Genomic DNA, 18,198 nt, shown 5'->3' with positions numbered 1-18,198 from the left:
GATGTAGTAGTCATCTAGCCACGCATTGCCCCGAGCAAAGCAAGGGTCGATTCGAGAGAGAGAGAGAGAGAGAGAGAGAGAGAGAGAGAGAGAGAGTCAGAGTAGGATTGCGCAGTTGCTTGCCACCAACACCGCACACACACCGTTTTCTTCAAGGGCATTTGGGTATTAAAGTCCTTGATAAAACCCCGCTCTAAAAGCACATAATATAAAACCGTGCATTGAATTGTAGACAGGCTAATTCCATAGGTTTGGCTACATGCATCAAGACGAAAAGTGACCTACCCACACCAAATGATTCGCATCGAAAATGATGTGTTTTGCTTACAGGCAACACGTTAACAAATAAATCACAACATTCATTCTATTCTTTATCTATAGCCATTTCTCATTTACCCTTTCTCAAGGATTCCTTGGAGTTTGAAGAACAGGCAGATCCAATCCAAAATCCGGATCCAAACGCAATTATAGCCTACAAGCAACCCCACCTGCTGTAACTGAGCATCGGCTTAATGTGAATGTCCAGTGCTAAATAATGATGTTTTGGTAGCGTTGTTATGCTCAGATGGACTTCAAAGCCTCATTCCGAACACAAATTCGCCTCTATAACGGATTAACCATATTTATTTTATGCAACCGCGACAATTGCGATGCTCGCCGCGCCTGGTAATAAGATTGACATATGAGGTGCCCAATGACAGCAGGGGAGTTATGGTCGCGTCACGGTAGGCCTATAGGCAGAGCGCACACAGGTTAGGCAAAACAAACCCGCCCCCTGTTTACATCGTGCCAGCTTTGCGGTCGTGACTCACGGCTGCGAATCACCACACTGAGCATGATTGGTTGGATGCGCTCCTTCAGTCCCCTGCAGTGAGAGAAAAAATAACATTTCGAATATTTGAGGCTGAAGGACACTGACACATTCATGTCCAACTCACCCTCACCCCTTTCCACCATGGCCTCTTCTATAGTGTGTGATTAGTGCATAGATAATGTATTTTGTTAGATGGCAATGCATTCTGTTCCATAGCAGGTGGCCAGTATAGTGGTCGCTACAGTCATTTTGTAGGCTAGGGCTAGGCTACTGTAGGCCATAAGGATGGCTGGAGAAGAAAGTCATGCAGAGAGGACAAGGCACAGCATGCCTATTTTTAACCTCACCAGGTCAACATCTGTGTTAGATAAAAGCCATTTTGTTTCCTCAATTCATTGTAACAATAGCTATACCCTACATTTGACATGCTCATTAAACATCAGCATTAGAATCAGTTGCTAAATGTGATTTGGCATTAGGCCTACTAATTGTCTTTACCCTGGTGGGGGCAGGCATGGCACACTCTAACAGGTGAACATTCCAAACAGCTAAAGAACTCTGCTACAGGATGACCAAAGCAAATCAAATTGTATTTGTCACATGCTTTGTAAACAACAGGTGAAGACTAACAGTGAAATACTTACTTACAGATACTTTTCCAACAATGCAGAGTTAAAGATCTAAAAAAATAGAAATAGTAACAAGGAATAAATACACAGTGAATAATGAATAACAATAACGTGTAAAAAATAACATGGCTATATACAGGGAGTAGAAAATAACATGTCTATATAAGGGAGTACCAGTACCAAGTCGATGTGCAGGGGTACCAGGTAATTGAGGTAGCTTTGTGCATATAGGTAGGGGTAAAGTGACTAGGTGTCCCATTCAAAACCCTGGATCCTCCAATTCTTCTTGCACTGTTGCACAACTAGCCTGTCATCTCCCTACACAGTAGGCTACAGCACTGTGGTGAATGCTGGTACACATACTGTATGTTGCTATGTTTCAGGTTTTCCACCAGAGGGCAGAGTTCATCCAGATTCAACACGGCCTCTTTACTAGTCACTTGATCGTCAATTAATCTTGGAATCCACATAAATCACACAATATTAAGATATCTTGCAGATTGTCATATTTTGTGGAGGCAGAGTGGAGTTGGTTTTGTGCCAAGTAGGCAACCACCAATACACCATCAACACTCACCAAAACTCCTGTCCTTTCAGAAAATATCAGGATTTATTACAAACACTGTCTAAAATGCAAAATGCCCAACTCAGGGAAATCTGGGATTCAAACAACAACAAAACTGGAACCAAGCCCAGATTTCCCCTTTAAATATCCAGAGGAGCATCATTGGTTGATTGATTGATTGACTAGTACCTTGCTAGCCATCTCCAGTTTAGCCCAGTGATCCTACTGGTGAGCAGAGAGGGGCTACCCCAGCCAGGGTCAGAGGAGGCTGGTGGGAGGAGCGATAGGAGGACAGGCTCATTGTAAAGACTGGAATGGAATAAATGAAACGTATCAAACACATCAAACATATAGAAACCACGTTGACTCCGTTCCATTTATTCAAATAATAAAGAAGTAAAATATACAGTCAAAATATATATAATATATATATTTACCCCAAAAAAACAGAACAGTTTGGGGTCGCATGGGTTGAGAGGTGTGAACAGTTTGGGGTCACATGGGTTGAAGGATGGGGGTTTGTTACTTGGCCGATAAATTACGATGAATGACAATATCCATCCGGTCCTTTGCCACCTAGGAAATGTGAGTGACCGGACCTTCTCAAATAGTATTTGAGTATCCCTGCTCTAAATGGTATAGGTGCTACTGCTGCTGATGCTCAGTGTTGTTGGGGTCAAAAATCACTTAATGTGTCCACGAGAAAACAATGGGAGGTTTTAAATTCAGTAGCTTTATTTTAATTCATCCCCTGAATTTAAATAGAATTTACCCCTACCCTACTGCTACTTTTCTCCCCCAAATGAGATGGAAATGTTGCTTACGTCGGCAGTTTACTAGATCTGCGGGGACTAATATACAGATCAATATTATGTACAGTTATGGATTGTCTTCGTCTTATTTACGACTCCTTCCATCTGTGCAGGTCTCTCCAGACTACTTGGCGGAAGGAGAGTTATGATTCCCTTACCTCTTTCTTCATCCTCCTCTCCCTCACCATTTTGATGGCAGACTCTAATTCTTAGATTAGCTTCGCCAGAGTTCCCTGTTGTTAAGCTGTCATCAATGAGGAAAACAGTTGTCCCTTAAATAACATGCACAAAACACCTTCCCCATGCACGTACTGTACACACACACACAAAATGAATACACACACAAAACCAACACACAGACACACACAAAAACACACATACATACACACGTACAGAGGTTGTATGGCTAGTGGAGTGTGCTTGGCTGCATGACATAGCCAAAGTATGAAAATAGGAATTTATTGGGGCAGAGGTCCTGGGTTCGAGCCTCGGTGTGAGCCGAAACAGGAGGAAGTAGTACTCGCTAAGCAAGCAGCGTGACGTCCTTTACAGTAGCAAATGTCAGATACGAAAATAACATCTCTGAATCAACATTATGACAGTCAGTGACTCTGTGACTGAACAACACTTCCAGTAAGAGAAGTAGGAGGGCTATAGTGTGTGATCCACCATCATCACACCTGGCAGACAGAAGGCAGACGCTCTTTAATCCTTACAGACAAAAACATCCCATCGAATCCTACCTCCTGAAGGCTCAATTAGGACTCAACAAAACACCCCCGGTATCCACCCCAGTACCCAGTACCAGTACTACTGTAGCAACCTTGAAGGCTACCTTTCCCAGAAACATGAATCAAAAGTAATGAGTCTTTTATGTTTTCACCAATCTTACATTATGGTATAGCGTATGTACTCACATACATGTAACGCTACATGTAGCAAAGTAAACACTGAGGTAACTGAAGAATGTCTGTGTATGTCTCACCCTGTATATCAGAGACCAATCAAGCAGCGCCACAATGTAAATGAACCTTTACCCCTATACATTACGTTTCATACCAGTGAATGGGTCGGTCCACGAAATGAGTGACTTTTGCGTCTCTAGAAATTGTGCACCAGTATTGAATTTTAAAAATGTGTTATATTAAATGAAGTGCCCTTTAATATACATGTAGACCACTTCTAGGAAGACTTTCACCCACTTAATCCCAACATTTCTCCAAGTTTCACCATCTTTGTCAAGCCCTAGTTATTTTGTTGCTTTGACAATGTCATTTCTGAAGATGATTATTATTTATTTCATGTGATTAGTGATTCATTTACATCTGTCCCTCCTTTTAAGCTCAACCCTGATATGTGAACTGAACTCTCGTTTTAATATGCTGAAACTATTCCTTTTAAATATTTTTTTCAAAAGACACATTGAACATGTAATAGTCAAATCATAGAGTAAAAGCAGGGGAGCTGGTTCTACACTTTTTGGACATTTTGTGGTGGAAAACTGAGCATGTCAAGCATAACACGTCAACCCTGTTACCCATTTTAACAATTTCATATTTTTTTTGTGAAGCTAGCATTCAATTGCCACTCAATTGCCCTGTCACAAGGGGATTTATGGCTGATTTAAGAAGAAATCGTCAACCCTGTTACGGTCAACCCTGTTACGGTAAATCCTGTTACTTTATTTGGCACTTAATAGGCACTTACTATAGTAATTTTTTTATTTAACCTCTTGAGATGGGAAAACATGTTTTTTATTAAGTTGAACATGCTGCTGGGTTTTTCACACAACAGTTTCCCGTGTGTATCTAGAATGGTTCACAACCCAAAGGACATTCAGCCAAATTGACACAACTGTGGGAAGCATTGGAGTCAACATTGTCCAGCATCTCTGTGGAACGCTTTCGACACCTTATAGAGTCCATGCCCAGACGAATTGAGGCTTTTCTGAGGGCAAAAGGGGGTGCAACTCAATATTAAGAAGGTGTTCCAAATGCGGTGGTCAGTCAAAATGAGAAAAGGGTGTTTAGCCCCCTCAAGCCAATGTCTCCACGCTTTCAGGGCTTTGACCACCGCCAACAACTCCCGGTCCCCCACATCATAGTTGCGCTCCGCCAGGCTGAGCTTCTTCGAAAAGAAAGCACAGGGGCGGAGCTTGGGTGGCGTGCCCGAGCGCTGAGAAAGTACAGCGCCTATCCCAGCTTCGGATGCGTCCACCTCAACCGTGAAGGCCAAGGAGGGATCCGGATGAGCCAGCACTGGAGCCGAGGTAAACAGGTCCTTCAGGCGACTAAAAGCCCTGTCCGCCTCAGCTGACCACTGCAGACGCACCGGTCCCCCCTTCAGCAACAAGGTAATGGAAGCCGCTACCTGACCAAAGCCCCGGATAAACCTCCGGTAGTAGTTGGCCAACCCCAAGAAACGCTGCACCTCCTTTACCGTGGTTGGAGTCGCCCAATTACGCACGGCCGAAATGCGGTCACTCTCCATCCTCACCCCAGACGCGGACATGTGGTACCTTAGGAAGGCGATGGACTCCTGAAAGAACAGGCATTTCTCTGCCTTAGCATACAGGTCATGCTCCAACAGTCTTTCAAGCTCTTTAGTGGAGTATATAAGTATGTCATCAATATACACCACTACCCCTTGTCCGTGCAGGTCCCTGAAGATCTCATCCACAAATGATTGGAAGACTGATGGAGCATTCATTAACCCGTATGGCATGACAAGATACTCATAATGTCCAGAGGTGGTACTAAATGCCGTCTTCCACTCATCTCCCTCCCGGATACGCACTAGGTTGTACGCGCTCCTGAGATCCAATTTTGTGAAGAAGCGTGCCCCGTGCAATGATTCCGTCATACTAGCTATCAGGGGTAATGGATAGCTGTACTTGATGGTAATCTGATTTAAGACACGGTAATCAATGCACAGGCGTAAACCACCATCCTTCTTCACAAAAAAGAATCTCGAGGAGACAGGTGAAGTGGATGGCCGAATGTATCCCTGTCTCAGAGACTCGTGACATATGTCTCCATAGCCACCCTCTCTTCCTGAGACAAAGGATACACGTGACTCCGGGGAAGTGCAGCTCCTACCTGGAGATTTATCGCGCAATCCCCCGGACGATGAGGTGGTAATTTAGTCACCCTCTTTTTACTGAAGGCGATAGCCAAATCGGCATACTCGGCAGGAATGTGCATAGTGGAAACCTGGTTTGGACTTTCCACCGTAGTTGCCCCCAAGGAAACTTCTTTACACCTCCCTGAACACTGACCGGACCATCCCTTAAGAGCCCTCTGTTGCCATGAAATCGTGGGGTCATGAATGGTTAACCAGGGAAGTCCCAACACCACAGGATACGCAGGAGAATCAAAAAGATAGAGGCTAATCCTCTCCTCATGACCCCCCTGCGTCCTCATCAGAAGTGGGGTGGTGACCTCCCTGATTATGCCTGACCCTAACGGGCGACTATCTAATGCGTGCACAGGGAAAGGTTTATCAACAGACACAGTAGGAATCCCTAAACTACGAGCATACTGGCGATCAATAAAATTCCCAGCCGCGCCTGAATCTACTAGCGCCTTATGCTGGGAATGGGGGGAAACTTCTGGAAAAACAATATCTATACACAAATTAGCAACATGAGGCTCTGGGTGAGTCGGGTGCCTACTCACCTGAGACGGTCGACCAATGCTCTGCCTGCTGCCTCGACCTCCTGAGGACCCTCCCCAGCACCGACCAGCGGTGTGTCCTCTGCGGCCACAGTTGGTGCAGGGGACGGTCCCTCTCCCAGTCTCCCTAACCGCAGCACCTCCGAGCTCCATGGGGGTAGACTCGGAGGTGCTGGTGGATGGAATGGACATCCCCCAATCAGAACGTCCGCGGGCTGCCAACAGGTTATCCAACCTGATGGACATGTCCACCAGTTGGTCCAGGGTGAGATCGGTGTCCCTGCAGGCCAGCTCCCGACGGACGTCCTCCCTTAAGCTGCAGCGATAATGGTAGATCAGGGCCCTCTCATTCCATCCCGCGCTGGCTGCTAAAGTTCTGAATTCCAGCGCAAACTCCTGCGCGCTCCTCATCTCCTGTCGTAGGTGGAACAGACGTTCACCCGCCGCTCTCCCCTCTGGTGGATGATCGAATACCGGGTGAAATCCTCGTAGCGGACAGTACTTGCGTCTATTCCTCCCCACTCGGCGTTGGCCCATTCCAGCGCCTTCCCCAATAGACAGGAGATGAGGGCGGACACGCTCTCGTATCCCGAGGGCGCCAGGTGAATGGTGGCCAGGTAAAGCTCGACCTGGAGGAGAAATCCCTGGCACCCGGCAGGTGTTCCGTCATATGTCCTCGGGAGCAAGAGCCGAATCCCACTGGACCCAGATGGCGAAGCGGTGACCAGTGTTGTAGGTGGGTGAGTGGTTGGAGATGGTGACGGGATACCACCTCTCTCCCATCGTTCCATTGTCTGGAATACTCGTTCCATGGTGACCCCGAGAGTCTGAATCATTCATTCCTGACGTTGGACTCGTTCCTCCATCGTCTCGGTTACTCCGGCTGCTCCTGCTGACTCCATAGTGGTGCGTGTTTCTGTCACGAATGTCGGTGGAATGCGGTAGGCCAGAGTCAAGCGCAGGACACAGAATGAGATGAAGAACCACTTTACTGAGTAGTAAAGAAATACAAGCAAAACCCTCCAAAACAACAAAGGAGGAGCAAAACCCGCTCACAAAATGACACTCGTACAATCAAATAAACACGCACACCAAACAGTGGACGTGAACAGGTTAAATAGGAAGACAAACTACCATAATGGGGAACAGGTGTGCAACAACAGACAACAATCAAATGAACATAGAAACATCTAACATAGAGCGGCAGCAGCTAGTACTCCGGTGACGACGAACGCCGAAGCCTGCCCGAGCCAGAAGGAAGGGCAGTCTCGGCAGAATCCGTGACAACTGGTCCAAGAGAAGATTTCAGTTTGAGTTTCTATGGTTATCCTCCTTGCTGTTATTTTCTTCACTCCATCTGATCTTGCTGTCCATAATCCTCCTAGAAAATCTGCCACGCTCAACTCTTAAAAGGATATGCGTCTTTACGTGAGGTATCCCAGGAGTAGTCAAACCAGTTAGACTGCTGATAAATCTAAAGAAATACCATTATATGCCTTTGCTGTCTACTATTATGTTGTTTACTTTGCGTCCCAGTCCTACCATTTTCTCTGTGGCGACTATGAGGCAGTGGGCCTCAAAAACACATTGGAGAGGTGGACAAATGTGTGGCAAAAACACTGCTGGAGTTTCCACAGTGAAACATTACGTATATGAGCCAACCAGCGGAGTTTGTGTTTGATATTGTGGAATGAACGCTTTTCTGTGAGTGCGTGGTGAATTTGAGTTGGAAGCAAGAGGGGTGGAGGACTTGGGGGGAGGGAATAGAAAATAAATAATCACTCAAGCAGAGTTTTGAATTTGAGTTGACCGTAGCTTTGCCAATTGTAAATATGCAAAAAAAAACATGGAGCGTTTGTTATGATCTTAGTGATTCTCCCTGCTGCCTCTCTGAGGGGTTTTTCTATAATGGGCTATCGTGTCTGAGCCATGTGGTTCTAACCTGCACCACTGGCCCCGCCCTCTACAGTCATAACACCTGCTAACAAAGTGTCCTGTTCCCCACAGACCCATTAGGAGTGTGTGTGTGTGTGTGTGTAGCCTGGTCTCATAGACGAGACGTAACATAGTAAACGGAAATATGGTACACTCAAATTAGTGTGATAGCCTATGTTGCGTTTGGTGGTGACATAAGACAGAAGGTTACTTAAGGCAAAAACTAAAGGAGGGTGGTTGGTCAGGGTGGATGGGTGGGTATATAACGCAAACGTCTAGCAACCCCAAGGTTGCGTGTTTTGAATTAGCAACTACTTACTACTTGTTAGCTATTTTGCAAATACTTAGTAGAGTATGTTAGCTAACCCTTACCTAAACACTTTAACCTAACTCCTAACCCTAACCTTAACCCTAACACCTAACCCAGCTAACGTTAGCCACCTAGCGAACGTTAGCATTAGCCACCTAGCTAACTTTAGCCACAACAAATTGGAATTTGTAACATATCGTATGTATTGCAAATTCGTAACATATTGTACGAATTACAATTCATAACATATCATACGAATTGTAATTCGTAACATATCATACAAAATAGATAATAGACATCCACAAATGAATACATACCATACAAAACATAACATATCATACTAAATGGAGGGAGACTGTGTGCTTCACATAACTGCCCTACAGACCAACAGACAGACGGGGTGACACACGTGCAATGTCCACCTGGTACAAAACAGGGGTTCTTATGTCTCCAAATCACCAAATCAAACCAAAGGGCATGGCCCATTTCTATACTGCTCCCCCAGGATGAAGACCCCAACCTGGTGGCAGGCCAGGGAGATAGGAAGAGGGAGAGAAGAGAGTGTGGCTAGCCAGGGGGAGAGCAGTGGGGGGAGAGGGAGGCAGGGAGAGACGAGGGAGGTGGGACACAGGTCCCTGCATGTGAGGGGAAAGAAAGAGGATGTGACTAAAGGCTTGCCTCAACGTTCTGATATGAATCACGTTGTAATGAAAGCTTTCTGTTACACAAGAGTGGGATGATGTCCAGTTAAATATTCCCTAATTATCCCCATCCTTCAGCTAAATTTATAATGCCAGAGTGTAGCAGCCAGATAAAGAAAACTATGGGTTAGGGAGGAAGGAAGGACCATCTACCCTCACCACATTCCTAATCTTAACCACCCTCCAGACATCTTGCCATGGTAGAGCAGAGTGCCAGACGGCCCTCAGGTGTACAGGTGAACTGGGTTGCCCTTAGATCTGGGACCAGGCTAAACTGTGTTGGCCTGCTGTGGGGGGAAAGGGGTGAATGGCAGCTGGGATTCCCAGACCTGTTTGGACTAAAGCAAGCAGACAGCGTGGTATGGTGCATTCGCTGAGCCTAAGACCAGAGCTTACATGTACACTTAATATGCAGGTGGATAGGATGCTACCTAACTGGTGATAAATCCAAGAGATATTGGACTTGGTGTCTGGGGAGAGTTTAATCATATGGTGATTTAATGATAGTTATATCAGCTATGAAGTAAACACTGAGTGGCCATCGTTACTTCTACAAAAAGGGGACCAGACAACAGACGCATAAAGATGTCTAATAAAAACCAGTGTTTTGATAAATAACTGCAGACAAACAACTATTACAGACAGACAATAAAACACTGACAGGAAAAAACTAACTGTGTTGATTTCCCCTGATACTGTGTTATATTTACTCTCTGTCCCAAAACACATGGTGTCACACCAGCTACCCCCCAGACCCGTCCCCATCCCCCCCAGACCCATGTCCCCTCCACCCTCTGCTAGTTGACAGTATAAATATCTAACTCGCAGTGTGTTCTAACTCAGAGACCAACAGACACTGACCAGAAACCAGAGAGTGAGAAGATGCAGAACAATAACCCAGACAAAAAGAAATGAAAGCAAAGTGAGAAATAAAGAGACTGAGCAAGGAATCCAACAGCAAGGAATCCACATTCTGAATGGTTCCATCCCAGATCCAATCTGAAACCCAGGTGACCCATCCACCCGTCCTTCAGAAGGTGGCTCCCGGTAGCCTTGTGTCTGTCCTGCCTGGTGCTGTCTACCCATGGCCAGGACAGAGCCTCCCTGCGACGCTCAAATGACAACACCGGGCGCTGCCAGTACACCTTCACAGTGGACAACCCTGCCGAGGCCAGCTGCCCTGGGGCCAGAGGAGGACCTGAGATGGAGGGGGTCGTCTCGTCTCACACTACTGGAGGCCCTGGTCAGCAGGCTGCTGGGAGGCGAGGGAGCCGGGGTAGAGGGGCCACGGCTGGGGGTGACAAGGCCATCCAGGAGGTGTACTCCCAGGCCATGGGAGAGAAGAGCCCGCTGCATGAGGACAAGGAGCAGCTGAACAGGCAGGTGCAGGAACTCCAGAGGAGGGTGGATGAGCTGAGTGTGGAGGCTGAGACACTGAGACAGACACCCTGCCACCAGTCCCAGGCCGCTGGAGCAGGACTGCCACTGCACAAGCTCAACCAGAGCCCAGCCAGTGGTGGGTTGCTACTGTCAACATCACAACTGAACCCCTGAACTGTGTGATGATGCATGATTATATGTGTGACTTAGGAACTGTGGATGGCGAGTGTTTGTTTAATTGATCGGGACGAAATCAAAGTGTTGTAATGTAAACTGGGTGGAGTACAAGTCAGGTTTCTGTTAGCTGTGCTTGGTTGCATTAGCGGAATGGTATTAACGACACAGAAGCTCCTTTTACAGCCCTGTCACTCATGCATGTTACATGTCAGTTTAAGTGTCTGTTATCCTATTGGGGACCGTGCCGTGCTGCAGGTTAAATGACTGTGGCACCTAATAAGAGGCTTTCATGTTATCAGCGTGTCATCTTTGAATGTGTTTAGGTTTATCGATACTGTATGTTTTGAGTTTATGACTTCAGCCACCAGATCAAACATTAAATAAAACTATTTTTTATCTCCCTCCCTCTCCCTGTCTCTCTCTCTATCCCCCTCTGTCAGACCCTGGCTATGCCGCCTATCAGGAGATGAAGGCCGAGGTGACCGAGGTCCATGCATCAGTCTCATTCAAGAAGCTGGGCAGAACCACACAGGTATGACCTTCCTGACTCCCACTCATATCTATCTATCTCCCCCTGGTGGCTTCTTAGAGTCACTATACACCAGAGCATATGAGCGGAGTGGAGCGTGAGCGGACGGATTTTGAACAGAGCGCAGAGCGGCATTTTTAAAAGGACGGAGCGTCGCCCTATGTCCCGCTCCAATTTCGCTCGCTCACACCAAGAGTCTGAAGCATGCTCAAGCCTGACCCAGAATCCATCTGTTTAATTTAATTTGTGTCGTCCAAGAATTTGTATTTTATAGAGCGAGGAGCAGCAGCAGCAACAAGAGAAAAGCGTTGAGGAATTCAAAAGTTTATTCACTGCAGGCAAAGGCCCAACCATAACAAGGGAGAGAAAAAGAGAGCTGGATGTAGCATTTTAAAAAATGATTTTCATGGACTATGAACCGCTGAGTAAAGGAGAACGCGAAGGGATGCAACACTTCGCCAGCGCAGCTCAACCGGGCTACACCCCCCCAAGAAACTATGATAAATCAGTACTTTACTTTGTCAAATTTACATCTGAGATGCCCCATTCACATGCTTCAGCTGGCGATCAAAAACGCCGTTAACGAGCACGACAACATTAATAGGCTGTTAGTGAAAGTCGGGCACCTGGTGAAAAGTGTACGCAAGAGCACAGAGGAAACCGACCAATTAGGTGTCCGCCCCACAAATGCCTGCGCCATTTGATGGAGCAGCCAGCTGCGGATGATTCAGTCGTTCATCCGGTTGTTCCAAAAAGACCCGTTATGGCAAAACAAACTCAAGTCTAATGTTTCTAACATCACCCTGAATCAAGTACCGCAGCTGACGCACCTTGTCCGTGTGCTGACACCACTAGCAGACCTCACAGACAAAATGCAGAAGGAGCTGGGGAACCTGGGGATGATCCTCCCTGCTGTCACATAAATCAAATCCCTGCTCACCGATTACACTCACGCTGCACTTCCAATGGGCATCGCTGCTTTTGCAGAAACATTGGCAAACAACGTGTCAATTCGCTATGGAATATACTATACTGATTAACATCTCATTTTAGCGTCAGTGTTAGATCCCCGTTTCAAGACAGAATGGATAATCCGAGATGAGTCTGTATGCAACAAATTCGGGGAGATAAATTAAGGCTGTGGTTTAAGCTAAAAGTGAAATACATGCAGATTTCGTTCCTTTTTTGGAGTGAGCGGGGGCGATTTGAGTGGAGCGCGATGCAAACTGCGTTGAGCGCTGAGCGATAATGAGCGGACTGGCCTGATGTGGCTTTGAGCGGGGGGAGCGGAGGGGTGAACAACTCCGTGAGCGAGGAGCTGAGATTCTCACCGCTCCACTCCGCTCATATGCTCTGCTATACACCAAACTATATAGATGCATGTCACCTCTCACAATCCAAATTCTTTTCAGAGATTATCATAAAGATATGGATAGCTTTGTGACATTTACTGTATATTTCACATAGCACAATTTCCAATGTGTAGAAGTTTGAATTGAATGTAACTAACCTCTATCTGTTTGTCCAGGCTGTGGTGAGCTGGTGTCTGTAGGAGAGCCTGTCCTGCACCGGAAGGCTGACAGCATCACAGGGAAGTACGGGGTGTGGCTGCAGGACCCTGAGCCCATGGCCCCCCATACGGCAACAAGACGCTGTGGCGCATCGACACGGTGGGCAAGGACGTCCGCCAGCTGTTTGCATACGAGGACATGGAGCAGTTCGCCAAGGGCTTCCCATGAAGGTTCTGGTGCTGCCGGTGCCCATGGAGAGCACAGGGGCCACCCTGTACCGCGACTCCCTCTACTGCGCTACGACCTGGCCTCCGAGAGCCTGGCGGCCCGTCTGGAGCTCCCCCACGCCAGCTTACACGGCCAGCACACCTACTCTTGGGGTGGCTACACAGACATCGACCTGGCGGTGGACGAGCAGGGCCTGTGGGCCATCTATAGCACCAGCTCATGTTTCAGAGGACGCATGAATCGACCTTCGCCTCTCCCGAGCCCGTTGGGGAGTTACAGGGATGAGACAAGATTGCAATTGGGGAGAAAAAGGGGGTAAAATACAACAACAAAAAGGTACTGTATTGTCTATGTTAATTCTCTACTAAAGTTGTATCTTCACTGTTGTGTATTATATGTGCTCCAATTACCATTGTCATTTTATCTCTCAATAACATTTTAATGATAGAGATCCCTAAAAAGTTGATCAGTCTGCATTTGTTTTGTTCAATAAATTACAGTGGGACAATTTGCACAGAATATCATTCATGACCACACATACACAAATTGGAGGATATAACTGCATGTTAAAAACCTCCAAAGAAAAAGTGTCATGTTTTTTTTGTCCCTTGTGTATTTCCATTTGCTGTATTTCCGTTTACTGAATCAATTTAATTAATTCCAAAGCCTTGAGATACACATTAAACTACAGAATTAGCCACAGTACATGAATTGCAGAGCATTTTCAACAGAGACTTTGTAGGTTTGTTTTTAACCTGTCATGTGGTGCCATCTGCTGGCCATCAGTTGACTTGTCTAGTATCAGATCAAGGAGTTGTACAACAACATTACAGCTATGTAACCTGGAATCTGCACTGAGACATATTCAGTGTGTATTCCAGGTTAACAGCTACACTACATGGGCAAAAGTATGTGAACATCTCATTCCAAAATCATTGTCATTAATATGTAGTTGGTCCCCCTTTGATGCTTTAACAGCCTCCAATCTTCTGGGAAGGCTTTCCACTAGATGTTGCAACATTGCTGTGGGGACTTGCTTCCATTCAGCCACAGGAGCATTAGTGAGGTCGGGCACTGATGTTGGGCGATTAGGCCTGGCTCGCAGTCAGCGTTCCAATTCATCCCAAAGGTGTTCGATGGGGTTGAGGTCAGGGCTCTGTGCAGGCCAGTTCTTCCACACCGATCTAGACAAACCATTTCTGTATGGACCTCACTTTGTGCATGGGGGCATTGTCATGCTGAAACAGGAAAGTGCCTTCCCCAAACTGTTGCCACAAAGTTGGAAGCACAGAATCGTCTACAATGTCATTGTATGCTGTAGCGTTAAGATTTCCCTTCTGGAACTAAGGAGCCCGAACCATGAAAAACAGCCCCAGACCATTATTCCTCCTCCACCAAAATGTACAGTTGGCACTATGCAATGGGGCAGGTAGCGTTCTCCTGGCAACCACCAAACCCAGATTCGTCCGTCGGACTGCCAGATGGTGAAGCGTGATTCATCACTCCAGAGAACACGTTTCCACTGCTCTAGAGTCCAATGGCGGAAGCTTTACACCACTCCAACCGACGCTTGGCATTGCGCATGGTGTTCTTTAGGCTTGTGTGCGGCTGCTCGGCCATGGAAACACATTTCATGAAGCTCCCGACGAACAGTTCTTGTGCTGACGTTGCCTCCAGAGGCAGTTTGGAACTCGTAGTGAGTGTTGCAACCGAGGACAGACGATTTTCTTTCATTCTCACAGGCTCACCCACAGGATTTCACTTCCTGTCCAACAATAAGATAAAGAAATAAACTATGTGGTTTGATACTTCCCTAAGTTTTATTCTTTTTTTAGTGTGAAGGTGATAGGTTAGCAACGTCTGTCACGCCTTCCCAGTAGAACATGTGACACACAAAACAATATCATCAATTCTGATCCACCCATCAAAAAAATCTATTTTCAAACTATAATAGCTCTGGGAGCTATGTAAAGTAAAAATAAATATACCCATCCATTGAGTCAGTGCATAAATGCCATAGTGCATATTAGAACTATTAGGCTGGGCCTTTTCATCAACTGTTACTGTATGACACTTGGTAATTGGTAGAATAGAATGAAATACTGTAAATGCATTGCATACCCCTCAAAAAGATAAACAGAGAAACATTTTCCAAATTGTGTTGACAATTACATTTTCATATGCTATTCTAGCTCATTCTAAAACAGAATACAACCATTCTCTTGGCCAGTTGTGCTTTTGCTAAGGCAATACAAATATGCATTTCCCACATAGAGCATAAGAAACCAAACTGATGCCCAGCACTGTCCATTATCTTAATGAACGTAATTGCGCATAGGCTACTCATCTACATAGTGCAAAGTGTGCAGACGGACCACTGAGGGACATTATGCAGGACTAGAGAGGAACCATCTGTCGTGTACTGATATGACGTCACCATGTCAGTAAGAATGCTGGGTTCTTGATGCACCGACAGTCATGGAGTAAACCGGGCTATCCTAAAATAGGACAAAAGTAAGTCAAATCAAATCACATCAAATGTTATTTGTCACATGCGCTGAATACAACCAGTGTAGACTTTACCGTGAAACGCATTTCACAAAAATGCAGAGTAAAAACAAAACGTTTTTTTTTTTAATGGGGGAAAAATGAAATAGTAACAGAATAAAATAATACTAACGAGGCTATATACAAGGAGTACCGGTACCAAGTCAATGTACAGGGGTACAAGGTAGTTGAGGTAATTTAGGTAATATGTACAGTACCGGTCAAAACTTTACACATACTCATTCAAGGGTTTTTCTTTATTTTTACTATTTTCTACATTGTAGAATAATAGTGAAGATATCAAAACTATGAAATAACACACATGTAGTAACCAAAAAAGTGTTAAACAAATGAAAATATATTTTATATTTGAGATTCTTCAAAGTAGCCACCCTTTGCCTTGATGACAGCTTTGCACACTCTTGGCATTCTCTCAACCAGCTTCATAAGGTAGTCACCTGGAATGCTTTTCCAACAAATGATAGTCCCACTAAGCGCCACCCAGATGGGATGGCGTATCGCTGCAGAATGCTGTGGTAGCCCTGCTGGTTAAGTGTGCCTTGAATTCTAAATAAATCACAGACAGTGTCACCAGCAAAGCACCCCCACACCATCACACCTCCTCCTCCATGCTTCATGGTGGGAACCACACATGCAGGGATCATCCGTTCATCTACTCTGCGTCTCACAAAGACACAGCGGTTGGAACCAAAAATCTCAAATTTGGACTCATCAGACCAAAGGACAGATTTCCACCAGTCTAATGTCCATTGCTCATGTTTCTTGGCTCATCTTCTGATTGGTGTCCTTTAGTAGTGGTTTCTTTGCAGCAATTCAACCATGAAGGCCTGATTCACACAGTCTCCTCTGAACAATTGATGTTGAGATGTGTCTGTTACTTGAACTCTGTGAAGCATTTATTTGGGCTGCAATCTGAGGTGCAGTTAATTGCCGATTTCTGAGGCTGGTAACTCGAATGAACTTATCCTCTGCAGCAGCGCTAACTCTGGGTCTTCCTTTCCTGTGGCGGTCCTCATGAGAGCCAGTTTCATCACCAACCCTTACACCCTCTCTGTAGCTGGGGTATCCATGACTACACCCGTCTGCACCACAGAGCTGGGCCGAGCCGCCAAACTCAGCTGTGAATTTAGCAGGAGCAACATAAAGATGATCACCCTGTCCATCGACAATCTGGAGGACCACCGTGGCTGGACCAAGGTTTAGGCTGCTTCCCAAATGGCACCCTATTCTCTTTATAGAGCACTACTTTTGATCAGGGCCCATGGAATAGGGTACCATTTGGGACACACCCATAGTTTTGAGTGCCTATACCAATGACCAGTGCATTTAGTAATAGAGGGCTGTTCTGTGAACCTGTAAGACATCCTGGCCTACAATAATGAGGAAGGAGTCTGGCTGTGCATTCCTCTTCCCCATCATAGCAGACAGTCACAGGAAGCTGGCAGTGGCCCTGGGCATGCTGGACCCTGATGAGAAGGACAAGGACGGCATGCCCCTTACTGTCACTGTGTGAGTGTCAAAACACACACACGCATGCATGCATGCATACACACCTACAGGCACACACACACTCTCTCTCAGACAGCCTTTCTCTCTCTCTTTCTTTCTTCCTGCCAGTCTCTCTCCACTGTTCCTCAGTTTCCGTTATGACTCATTGGCCCACCATGAGATCATCCTGCTCTTTCTTGTGCTCTATTTCCCATAAACGTTACTTATTCATGCTGATGCAAGCAGCCCCTCTTCACTGGCTAATATGAGTTAGCTACCCCTCCCACCCAGGCCCCACCACCCTGTCTCGCAAAAACACACACTACCTCAGCCCCTTGCTGGATACGATGACGTAATCTTCTTATATGTATCAGTGAGGGTGATATCACCACTATAGACAATCAGTTAACATTAGCATTCATCACTGCAACTATTTGTATTGTTCTCCAAATACTTGGAACCCATTGTCAGAGCGATATCAATTGGCATTGAGTCCAACATAAATTGGAATGCCACGTACAGTGCATTTAGAAAGTATTCAGACCCCTTCCCTTTTTCCACATTTTGTTACGTTACAGCCTTTTTATAAAATGTATTAAATATGTTTTTTACTCATCAATCTACACACAATGCCCCATAATGACAAAGAGAAAACAGGTTTTTAGAAATGTTGAAAACAAAAACAGAAAAATCTTATTTACATAAGTATTCAGACCCTTTGCTTTGAGACTCAAAATTGAGCTCAGGTGCATCCTGTTTCCATTGATCATCCTTGAGATGTTTCTACAACTTGATTGGAGTCCACCTGTGGTAAATTCAATTGATAGGACATGATTTGGAAAGGCACACACCTGTCTATGTAAGGTCCCACCAGTTG

At 45.8% G+C, this 18,198-nt stretch overlaps 1 pseudogene across 1 annotated transcript; it reads left to right on the top strand.

The window, feature by feature from the left end:
* Positions 1-10,351: 10,351 nt before the first annotated feature.
* LOC311146987 (myocilin-like) lies at positions 10,352-17,036 on the top strand (annotated as a pseudogene). The gene is made up of 5 exons: positions 10,352-10,362; positions 10,478-10,956; positions 11,438-11,529; positions 13,055-13,529; positions 16,853-17,036. The product of its transcript is annotated as a myocilin-like (transcript).
* The last annotated feature ends 1,162 nt before the right edge of the window (positions 17,037-18,198 follow it).

The sequence above is a fragment of the Coregonus lavaretus genome (assembly GCF_964263955.1).
Source record: "Coregonus lavaretus genome assembly, chromosome: 19".
In the NCBI taxonomy this organism is placed as follows: Eukaryota; Metazoa; Chordata; class Actinopteri; order Salmoniformes; family Salmonidae; genus Coregonus; species Coregonus lavaretus.
Note: the sequence above shows the minus strand (reverse complement) of the source record. Positions and strands in the feature narration are given on the sequence as shown.